At 42.4% G+C, this 11150-nt stretch overlaps 1 protein-coding gene across 2 annotated transcripts in view; it reads left to right on the top strand.

The window, feature by feature from the left end:
* The first annotated feature begins 2646 nt into the window (after window positions 1-2646).
* stat5a (signal transducer and activator of transcription 5a) overlaps window positions 2647-11150 on the top strand; it is a 46554-nt gene continuing 38050 nt past the window's right edge. For both annotated transcript variants that reach the window (XM_041062152.1, XM_041062150.1), the window contains exon 1: window positions 2647-2772. The gene's annotated coding sequence lies outside the window, so the exon portion shown is untranslated. The remainder of the gene's footprint in view (window positions 2773-11150) is intronic.

Raw genomic sequence — 11150 nt, 5'->3', positions numbered from 1 at the left:
GCATGTGTCAGATGATGTGCAGTTACAATATCCTGTTTTTCATATTTGAGAGCTGGTCCTGAACGTTGCAGATGTAAAGCAGATAAAGGCGGTGATGCTGAAAGAAAGAACACATGCCAGATTTAGATTTTTTTTCCTGGTTTAAAATCTGGAATAATGCGATGCTGCTAAATTAGATGAGGAGTGAGAAGCAGTCAAGCCCAGCTCGAAAATAACTGGTGAAAAGAAATGTTTAAGAGTTCTGAGAGCACTCAGAGAGTGTTCAAATGTGCTGAAATGTACCAGTGTAGGCGGGAAAGCAATAACAACAGGCCATTATCAAAGAGGAACTCCAAAGATTTAAGACAAGCAATAAAGCAGGGCCAGGGCCCACGTTCGTCTGACACTGCTACACTCACTGTAAGATTTGACATAAAATGCTGAGTTCGTGTGATGATATCTGGGACGTTTTCACATTCACGTCGTCCCATTTATTATTGCTGTGGGTGCAGTTTTTTTTTTTAAGTGCGTAAAAGTTTATAAAAACCACTTCAGCTGGGGCTGTGATATAAATTGTTTCAATCAAACAGTAAATACAGGTTGGTCATTACACGTCCTACTTTCAGTGTATCACACATTAGAGATGGCCTGTGTCTCTCTCTCTGTCTTTGGTGACAGAAGTCTCGACACACGACCACCGGACTTCCCTGACTGGAAACCCCACACTGCATGTGTGCAGCTCCGCCACATCTTTTGCTCTGATGCGATCAGCAGCAGCAGAAGCAGCGTGGCCGCTGGGATTCCCATGAATCCACTTAGAGCCTTTGTGACAGCTGAGATAAAGCAGCCAAACGAAGGAAGGCGGTTAGGAAGCAGTTTCTACATCGCAGGGGCCTGTGCCTGGCTCCACGGCGCTCGCTCGCCCTCACGGCTCGTGTGCGTCTAGTTTGCGTAGCACCTGGTGATAGGAAATGATCACAGGCTCTGGTTTGAGGAGACGAGGGGGTGTGGGGATGTACATCTATTACCGTCAGCGGCTGCTGACTCAGCCGTCTGAGGAAGAAACTGTCACCCTTCAGCTCTGGCGCGCAGCCAATCAGTCTGGAGAATCGATGAAGCTGTGCGTGTGCGTGTGCGCGCGAGTGTTTTATCTACAGAGAGATACCGCTAATATAAATGACGACACTTTGACATGGATGTGGGAAAATGAAGTCATTTGTTTCTGCAGAATGACAGGGGACTTTTCAGGTTACAGTCAGCGGCAACGTTCAAAACAAACTCTGGACTATAGATAGACTATAGAGCAACAGGCGAGACCACCAAGTGCATCTCTACATGTAATGCACATGGGTACAATTAGTACCTGTACTAATTTTGAGTATTCCGTATTTTTTTTTTAAAGTGTAAAATTACCATGGACAAAATAACAAGTATACTGGCACATGGGAGCAGGTATGTAGTTAAAAAAAATGACTTGACTTTGGGATAAATCAGGTCGCATAGATACAAGAAGACAGACTTAAAAGGCATCTTTTCTTCAGCAGTTAACAGGTGTTCACAGGGCTGCTGCCCTTTTTAATGTGTATTTTGTTTCGTCTCAGGCAGGAAAATCTGTCTCTCTTCCATGCTGAAGGTGCCTCAGGCGCACATTGTCCTCTAATTAATTGTGGCACGTTTATCTTTGGTCCCAGCCACCTCATCCCTCTCTCTCTCTCTCTCTCTCTCTCTCTCTCTCTCTCTCTCTCTCTCTCTCTCTCTCTCTCTCTCTCTCACGCGTCCTCCTTTTCCATAAAGGTGAGAGAAAGGAAAAATAAAATCACTAATCACAACTCAATTATATGTTTCATAAAAGCACGCAATTAAAAATGATTCAGTGCAGTTTTAAGTACACAAAACTCCATTAAGCTTTTTATTATTTTTTCTTTCTTTCTTTTCACCAGAAGGCGTCGCTATACTCCAGGTTGAGGGCGACAGATTTGGGATCGAGTTTTGCACCGAGTTGGATAAAAGATTTACTGTGGGCCGACAGTAGATTAGACTTAATCTAATCAACCGGTCTGCTCATAGCTATGTGCAGCAGTGAACAGCTTTGATCACAGCAAGTCAGAGAAAAGTGAATCCGACTTTAATGACCTGCCACAACGAGGGAGACATTTAAGATCAATTTATTATTATTTATGACCTATTATTATGATTATTATTATCGATTTATTGCTTTGTTAATTTATTTATTTATTGTAATAGTGGTAGCTATAGTATAGCCTTTTCTTAGTGCTTTTTTAGTTGCTTTTTCAAGTATTGCTCAAAACAAAGTCCTTCAAATTCAGAACACTGTGCAGGTACCATAGGCTGCAGCACAGACCATAAATTCAAATTTAAAAATGAAATTATTTTTAGCTCATACAAAAAAATAAAAAAAAAATACAAACAAATAAACGAAAATGTTGTTGTTTCTGTTGTTGCTACCTGACATAAGGCCTGTATTTAGCATTTAGAGTCCAAATCAATCATCAGCAGGACAGAAATCAGTAGAAACTGTTAGTCCGTGCAAGAGCCGCCGGAAGTGGGCGGTTTATCTGAGCTAGAGAGCCAGAGAGAGAGAGAGAGAGAGAGAGAGAGAGAGAGAGAGAGAGAGAGAGAGAGAGAGAGAGAGAGAGAGATCAGTGAACTGTGAAGCAAACTGGAAACTAGACGACTGACTGAGAGATTCCTGTTGTCGTTTGCTAACGTCGCTGCAGCCTCTCCCCTTCTGTTTTATGAGAAAAGGACAGCGGCTCCAGTCGCTCCACGGAGGTAAGTGTGCCAGTTTAATGCCTCTGCATGTGTCTTGTGTGTGGGGATGTGAAGCCCCTCGTCTTGACCCACTGACTGTCCCCGTTGCGAAAGAAATATTCTGACAGCGCTTTGTAAACAAACTGCGAGCGAGGCGGCTGCGCTCCGCGGACGCTGCGCGCACGGAGCAGTTTGGATGAATGTAGTGTCATTTCTCTTACTTTTCCCCTTCTCCTCTCTCCGTGCGGATCTTATTGACGCCGCTGAATCAACAGGCAGGTCTCCCTGCGCAGACGAAGGAATCCCTGCGTTATTTTCTGTAGTAGTCTTCGCGGACTGACAGCGTGTCTGCGGTGCCGGGGAGTTTACTGTCACCCTGTCGTACTTGTTGGCATTTTTCATCCCTCGTGTTGCCGCTTCGCTGTTATATGAACACAATATCCGTGTGAGCGAGATTCGTGGCATGTGACTATGACATTCAAACTGCTGTAATGGTCCTGCGAAGAGTGACTCACTCATAACGGTCTCTTTCTGAAATGTTCGGCTTTGCGTCCTTACCAGCTTCCAATAACTCCACGGTAACCTATACCAGGTATTAAGTCTCAGCCGAGGTGAAATAGGACCATAAAGATAACTTGCTGCGACACACACACACACACACACACACACACACACACACACACACACACACACACACACACACACACACACACACACAGAGTTTTTACTGGCTGTGGTGTTAAGAAGTGCAGGAGTCGAATAATGGCATAATGGACAAGCTTCATAAGTTTGACAGCTGAAAGCCTGACAGAGAGCTTTTGTTCAGGGACTGTCTTGGTCACACTCCAGGGCACGGTGCTCAGTGCTCTATACTATGCTATACTATACTATGCTATACTATACCATACTATACTATACCATACTATACTGTACTATATCCTGCTGCTGTATTCAAACACACTTCTGTGATATACTTTTACCTCACACTTAAGCAAGAAGTCTTGCACTTTGTACTCCATGACATTTGTCTGCTGACTGCTGCTGTTACTTTGAAGATAAAGACTTGACATGCAAGCACACAACTGATGCATTAGTCTAAATTATACCCAGGAGTTTATGAAGGAGCACCAGGTAGAACAGCTATGCAATACTGCTTATATTCACTTCTGGTATTTTAATTACAGTTTACTGTTGATACTTACTGAACTTGTAATATTTTATGTCTGATAAGCGTGTGTGGTGTGAAAAGGCATGAGAGGATGGTTTGTAAATGTGACTGCAAAGTTGTAACACACACGACTCCAGAATCAAGACCCTGGTGTTTGTGCTTGCTTACAAACAGAATTGAAATGTCACTGGTGCTTTGAAGACACTGTGTCATTTCCAATAATATGGTGTGTGTGTGTGTGTGTGTATGCCATTTTTCTTGTGTATTTGTGACTGTGCAGAGAGATGAGCTTACCTGCAGTGACTGCACCCTCCCAATATTTTGTTATTTGCCGAATGCTTAGTTGCTCTGATAAGACGCTGGAGGTTTTCCTTTGGACTTACCGAAAGATTTCTTCAGGACTCCTACAGTCAAGTTGGCATTGACTTTGTCCCCTGTTGCTTTTGGTAATGGAGAATTATGTGTTGTGATAATAATGCGCTCTGCCCACTGTGATAATGTCCCCCCTTGAGGCTGCTGTGGGAAAAGTTCAGGTGAGGTCTTTGACTGTTCTCTGAGTTCTTTCCTCTCAACACAGCAACAGCGATGGTTAGTTTGTGACACCCTCATGTTTGACTTTGATTTTCAGTGTTTGACTCTAGATTCTTCCTTGTCAGCTCTCTTTTTTTCTTGTCAGTAATTTCTGGGTGTCTGCTGTCTCAATCAATAAAACAGTTCAGACAGGAAATAATTATCAGTGCCTTTCAGCATTTAACCCTGTTGGCAAGCTCCATGTTACCTTGCATGCCCCCTCTGTCACTGCTGTGCATGGTGCATGGGAAGAGAGGGTTTTCCCAGGTTTCTGTGAACAGGAGGGTGCTTTGGGTTGGCACAGGAACATGGCATGCTGGCCAGGCATGAATTGGCTGGCACACTGTGTCCCTGACGGAAAGACCCAGATGCAGGAGAAGCAGCAGCAGGGGAGACAGGGGGGAGACCAGTGTTTTATCCTACAAGCCCACTGTGCCATGTGCTCACAGCATGGCATGTCCTTAAGCTTGTCTGTGCGTCTCACTTTTTCACTCTCCACTGCCAGAGAAGTGAAGTGTTCTGTGAGCCTGAAAAGGCTGATGAGAAAATTTGAGCACTGTAAGTGTATGTGTGTGTGTGTGTGTGTGTGTGGGGGGGGGGGGGGGGGGGGGGTGTACTTTGGAAGGACAGCACAGGAGATGTGGTCTCAGCACTGACATCATGAGTGGCTGGAAGTGAGCCAATTAGACCAGCGGTTTTGATTTGAATGAGCTGTGAGTCAAAGGTGTCAAAATCATTTATGCAGCGATGACTATTCGTAGCACCAGGCCTCCCGTCGGTATGAAAAGAGGAGCGGAGGTTGGATGGATGAAAAGAGTTAAAGGGAAGGAGACCAAGAATTTCCTTTGCTTGTGATCCTGTTCTCTAATGAAACCTTTTGGTGCGAATAATCAATCTCACATGAATAATGTAACATGCGTAAAACTGTGAAAGGCAAACAGGGGGTGAGGGGAGATTCAGAGTGACAGAAAAAGGGAAACAAATTCAAAGGGAAGTGATCAGGAAGCATGTGGTGACATGCACCCTAACCTCCTCCCCCTTTCGGTTGGGCTAACGCTAATCCACTGGTCACGTGACCCTGAGCTTTTAGCCTGGTCTAGGCCACGAGCCCTCTGATCCATCTGTCGAATAGCGTTGCTGATTGTTGGCATCCACAGCGTGTACTCCTGTCCCATGATCACTGCCTTCTCCACACAAGACTCAGATTTGATTGGCGTCAGCTAGTTACTTCTGCAGAATTTCATCAGATTTGCCCTCTCCGTGGCAGCGTCTTTCCCATTATCCTTTATTCTGCTTCTGTCTTTCTCTATGTCTAACTTCCATCGAATTTTGCCTTCTTTTCATGTGCATTGAATAAGCGGGAGGAGGTTGATGGTCAACCCTTGCGAATGCTGAGCATGATAAGGCCTTGCGTTATTATCTCAGGGACACAACAAGAATAGCCAGAACACTTGAAGAGTGAAGTCTGGGCTGAGCCATATGAGGGAAGTCACAAATCAAGAGAGGAAAGTGTACGCTGGAGATCCCATGAATGCTGCTAGGGGCGCTTCCCTTTTTGTCGCTGTGATTTTAAATTGTGTAAGGAGACATCGGACAGAGGTCAGCTCAGAATAGACTTAGAATGGATATACGTGGTCTGGATTAATCATTTTCTCGTGTTTACACAATACTCCGCTGCAAGCCTAAACACACAGGAGTTAAATAGTGTTGAAATTTGCTGCTTGGGGACCATAGCACTAAGCCTGGCGCATAAGACTCTAAATACCATATAGTTTCTTTCTTTCATGTCTAGCGATGACCTTGCATTCATCAAAGGCATGTGTGATTATAAATGCTGACTAAGGTTCAGTGACATGAACAATCTGCACATCTCTATCTTGTTTATTCAAAAAACGGATTTCAGGAGCTCTCATTGTTAAATAAAGATTACACCAAATGAAATCACAAGTCTTCAACATTATCTCTCATCGTGCGGCTTGATCCATGTCGCTCTAGCAGGGACGCACACCCAGCTGAGGGTCAGTAGCTCGAAGGTTAGTGAAAGCCAGCTTCTGAGCAACTGGCAAGTTGCCTTTTCCCTGCCTTTTGAATTCCCAGAAGAGTTTGGGAATCTGAGTGAGAAGAGAGAAGCAGTTTTTCCTCCTCCATGCAAAAGTAGCATCTGTGTGCTCTTTCTGTGAGAATATCTTCAGAATTGCTCCAAGAGTAGCGCTGGGACCGACAGCACACACATTTGGTAGTGCTGTGAAACACTGCCATATGATAATATGTACTTAAAATGCAAAATCTCCCCAGGCTGCTGATGTATGAGGGTCTATGAGGGTTTCATTAAATGAGAGTTTAATAAAAGGATGGTTTACTGTAGAATCTTGGATTTGTCATTTGGTGAGTTACTGTTCTCTGACTTTTTTCACAGACGTGTTGGAAAGTTACTCTGCACAATCTCCTTTGTGTTTTATTAATGCCTTGGGCTCTGAGTCATGCTTGATCTCTCATGCATGAATTATGTGAACGAATGTCTTCGTCCCTGGCCCTGGAGGAGATTGGATCATGTGAAGTCTTGAATGTGAAAATGTGGGAAACATGTTTTGTTTGTTAAGTACAGAACATATGCCGGACATACTGTTGGTGATAAGCAGTGCAATCATAAATTGCTGTATGATGTTGTGTGATTGACAAAGAAGTCATCTGTGTGCATAAGAGTACAAAGTAAACCTGTATGATCAGATAGTAAAAGTATATGTATGATAATGATTATGATAATGGAAAAAAACAACCTTAGATTAGTTCTGGCAACTGGTTTATATTAAAAATCTGCCTGCAGACACGGGATTGTGCACAAATCCTTATCATATTTATACATTGTGAAACCAAAGCTTTTTACTGAATCTCTGTTTGTAGAGTGTTTAGCGGTTTATTTTTTCTTTTCACACCCACACTATTCACGCTGTGGGTCACAACCTTATATAGCCTGACCTGCTGGCCTACTTCAGAAGTCAGTGTAGTTTATCACCCATGGAGTGAGCTGGAGGCTGTATTAAGAGCGCTGCCATCTGACTGTATGTTTCAGTTAGACAGGGACATCTGCAGCAACTCTGACACTATGAAATTAGAAGCAAAAGGACCATAATAATAACTGTTTTGGGTGGGTACTGGGGTTGACCCAGCATGAACATGCTGACAGACAGACCAGCACTTTAGTCTCCATCTGTTTGACACCTGTCTTGTCTTTCTGTCACAATTTGAGGTTAGTTGTACTTGGAGAAGGTATTTTTGCTGAGTCCGTTTTAAAGCTGCAATGCGCAACTTTTCTCTTTGAGGCCAAAGCTGTAGCTTGATCCTGCCCTCCTCATCTTCAGTTGATCATTTTCACACCCCAGCACTTGTCACTTTAATGAGGTGTCCATCCTGATGCACAGCGTAACCTGAGGCTGAGGTAACTGGATCTGCCACCACAGGTATAGAAGAAGCAGACAGCAGACAGGAACGAAACCCACAAAAGTGCCAGCTCTCACTGTGCTATTTATCATGTTTTTTTAAGGACAGTTTGCTTGATGTGACTGTGCTGTGAACAGCAGTAAGATCACCTTGAGAGCTACAACTCACCTCGTCATGTAACAGGAAAAAGACCCAAAATGTAAACTCTGAGATTCAGCAGAGAGGGGTAAGGCAAGTCAGTAGGTCAGTTTTCAGATTCAGAGTCGACAACAGACAGGTGGGTATAATCGGTCGAACAGGTTATCAGACCAGGAAAACAAGTAACTGAAAGGCAGTCACTTGTTGCAGCATACAGGTAGGTAACATAAACAACCTGGCAAATAAAGTGGGAAACTGAATAGCTTATGAGGAGCAGGTGTGCAGGCAGGTGACACATCACAAAGGCAGTGAGGTGATCAGAGGCAGATAACTCGATGCCTAGATAGACGATTCCTAGTGCACAGGTGTGCTGTACGACTGAAATGGGTGTGTTCATTGGAGGCCCTGAAAGTCAGGCTAAACTGGTGGTGCTTTATTCAAAACCCCTCACTGTGAAATATTTAGATGTTCATCAGTAGAACAGTCCCCTAAAATGGCACAGTAGAAAATATCAGTACTACACTCAGACATGTACGTGGTTCTCAGATTTACAGTACGAGCTGTGATATTTTTTGCTTCAATAGATTATGGACAACTGGCAAACAATGATCCAGGTTAATGATAAAAAATAATAATGCTGATAATGATACTTTTTTCTTTAATGCCCTGTGATATATATAGCATATCTAATCTGCTTAGAAGACCAAGCAGTGGAGTTTATTCAAGGTTATCATTATCACTTTGCTGTTGCTCTTTCATTTTTTTCCACTTTCCACTACAGCAGTACACTGTATATTTCAGATGCATAGAAAATACAACAGTGTCACATCATATTTCCTCAAGAGCCCGACAGTTACTGAATTTCTGAGGCCAATATCGATATCGATTTTTGATAGTTTAAAAAAAAAAAACTCTGATAATAACATATCAGCCATTTTTTAAAAGTTGCTTTTTAGTGAGGTTTTTTTTGTTTGTTTGTTTGTTTTTTGTTTTTTTTTAATGGCCAGTGCAGTTTAAGGTCACAGGCACATTATCTGAAAATGATTAATAGGTTCTATTTATTGTTATTTTTCATGGGGGCATGCACTGAATGTAGATTCTGCTGTTATTTTTGCACAACAGCATTTCAGCTAAAAGCAGGTTAGCTGTAGGGTATGCATAGAGACACTTGTGTTTTAATTGAGCAGGATGAAAGGTTGCTGTTGCTGTTGCTGCTGCCACCGCTATGTTCAAGCCTATTACAGGCTTACAGCAAATGAGACAGACTGGAGAACCAAGGTATAACTCACAGACGAATAAATACCTATTTGTAGAGATAATGGGTAAAGACAGACTCTAAAAACAGAAAACATGCTCTTAGTAAACGAGCTAATGTCACCAAATGTACCTACACTGACAATACACAAGCTCGCCATGTGTGCACTTGGGAGGGACAACATAAACAATTTAGCTCAGTTGTTTCTACTGCCATTATTCATGACGGTTGTTGGAATGAATGTGTGCGTGTGTGACATGTATGAATGTGTTTTGTTCGCCTAGATTTAGGTCATGGATGCTCCTTTGTGTCTGGGGAAAGAGCTAACATCTATGTGAGATTAATGTAAGGAGAATTTGATTAAAAAATGATCATGGTGACATACCAGGGGGAAAAAAATTCTCCATTATTGATGCGTATGTCTCGTTTATGTTTTGGTTGTACGCTGGATTAGAGTGTGTTGGATTAGAGAAGAAATAGAACAAACACAAATGCTATCGTTGGGAAAACGTATGCCTCATTTCTCACTGTGTTGTTGTTTTAGAAGCGTGTGACTTTTGCTCCATTTTCAAATCTTATTTTTATCTATTTATTTTTTGCACATGTACACCTCATTATATTTAATAAACCCACACTATAGAGAGGTAAATGCTTTCTATCTCTAGAGGCACTGGCAGAGTATAATGCAAAGTCAGTGTTTGGATTTGTGGAGCTGTTATCCCGTATTGATCCTGTGAGCTCATCTGTGCCCACGGCAGCGTCTGCCTAACAAGGCTCTCAGATGAGCACTGCACGACATCTTCAGCCAGCCTACTATGCCCACAACAAAACAACAAAACAGTTTTTCTTTGCTCGTTGTAAAGTGAAATAAGAACGTTGAAAATGAATTTAAAGAATCCACGTTCAGTATAGATGTTATGTCGTCTTGCTGATGCCAGATGTTTATTAAACAAAGATAAAAGCTCACTTCCCCTTTTCCACTGCACTTGTGCATACAGTATATGTGACTTTGTGCACGTGTTTGTTTAGTGTCAAGTTTCAGTCTCTATAATAAAGCATATCATTGTGTTACTATTCATAACAAAGTCTCAGACATAACATTAGTGTTAGCTTCTTCTTCGGCCCCGAGAAATACTTACCACTGGCGTGAGTTTAATGTTCACCTGTAGATTTTAAAGAAACATCATGGATGCCAATCAGCTTGACATTTTTGGCTATCTGATCCCATCCCTTGCTCTCTTCGCTGTCCCCTGCTCCAGCTTCGAGGCATTTGGCCATGCGAGTGAATCACATGCGCTGTTAAATATATACTGACACTGGGGGCTAGGACAAGACATTGTGTGCATGTTGTGTAAATACATTATGTTGCATCACTGTGGCTCAGGGTGTGTGGGATTACCCTCAAACCCCAATTAAGCACATTTTCCATTCTCACATGATCTAATACCCCTGTTCTTTGATTTGCACACAGCAGAGAATGAGGCAGCATGTGTATAGAATTGTGAATTATAAATGGATTGAAATAGAAATAATATAAATAGCACTGGAGGGTTTGTATTGTTATTTTCTCTGTGCCCTTTTTGCCAGTTGCAAAAAAGACTGGCTGCTTTGAACTATAGAACATCTATAAGAGGGAGCAGATTTATTCAGATACAAACTAAAAGTCCTGTTATCAGTATAAATGGAAGTGAGCTTACTGATTTAGATGAATGAGCCACAGACATGGCCTCCAACTTCACTGAATGGGCATATTGAACAATAAGAGGAAAATTATTAAAGCTTCATTTGCAATGCAAGGTGTCTTTATTCTCCGGAATATCTATTTTTCTT

This window comes from Toxotes jaculatrix, chromosome 18 (genome assembly GCF_017976425.1).
Source record: "Toxotes jaculatrix isolate fToxJac2 chromosome 18, fToxJac2.pri, whole genome shotgun sequence".
NCBI classification, from domain to species: Eukaryota; Metazoa; Chordata; class Actinopteri; family Toxotidae; genus Toxotes; species Toxotes jaculatrix.
This window is presented reverse-complemented; position numbering and strand designations above follow the sequence as displayed.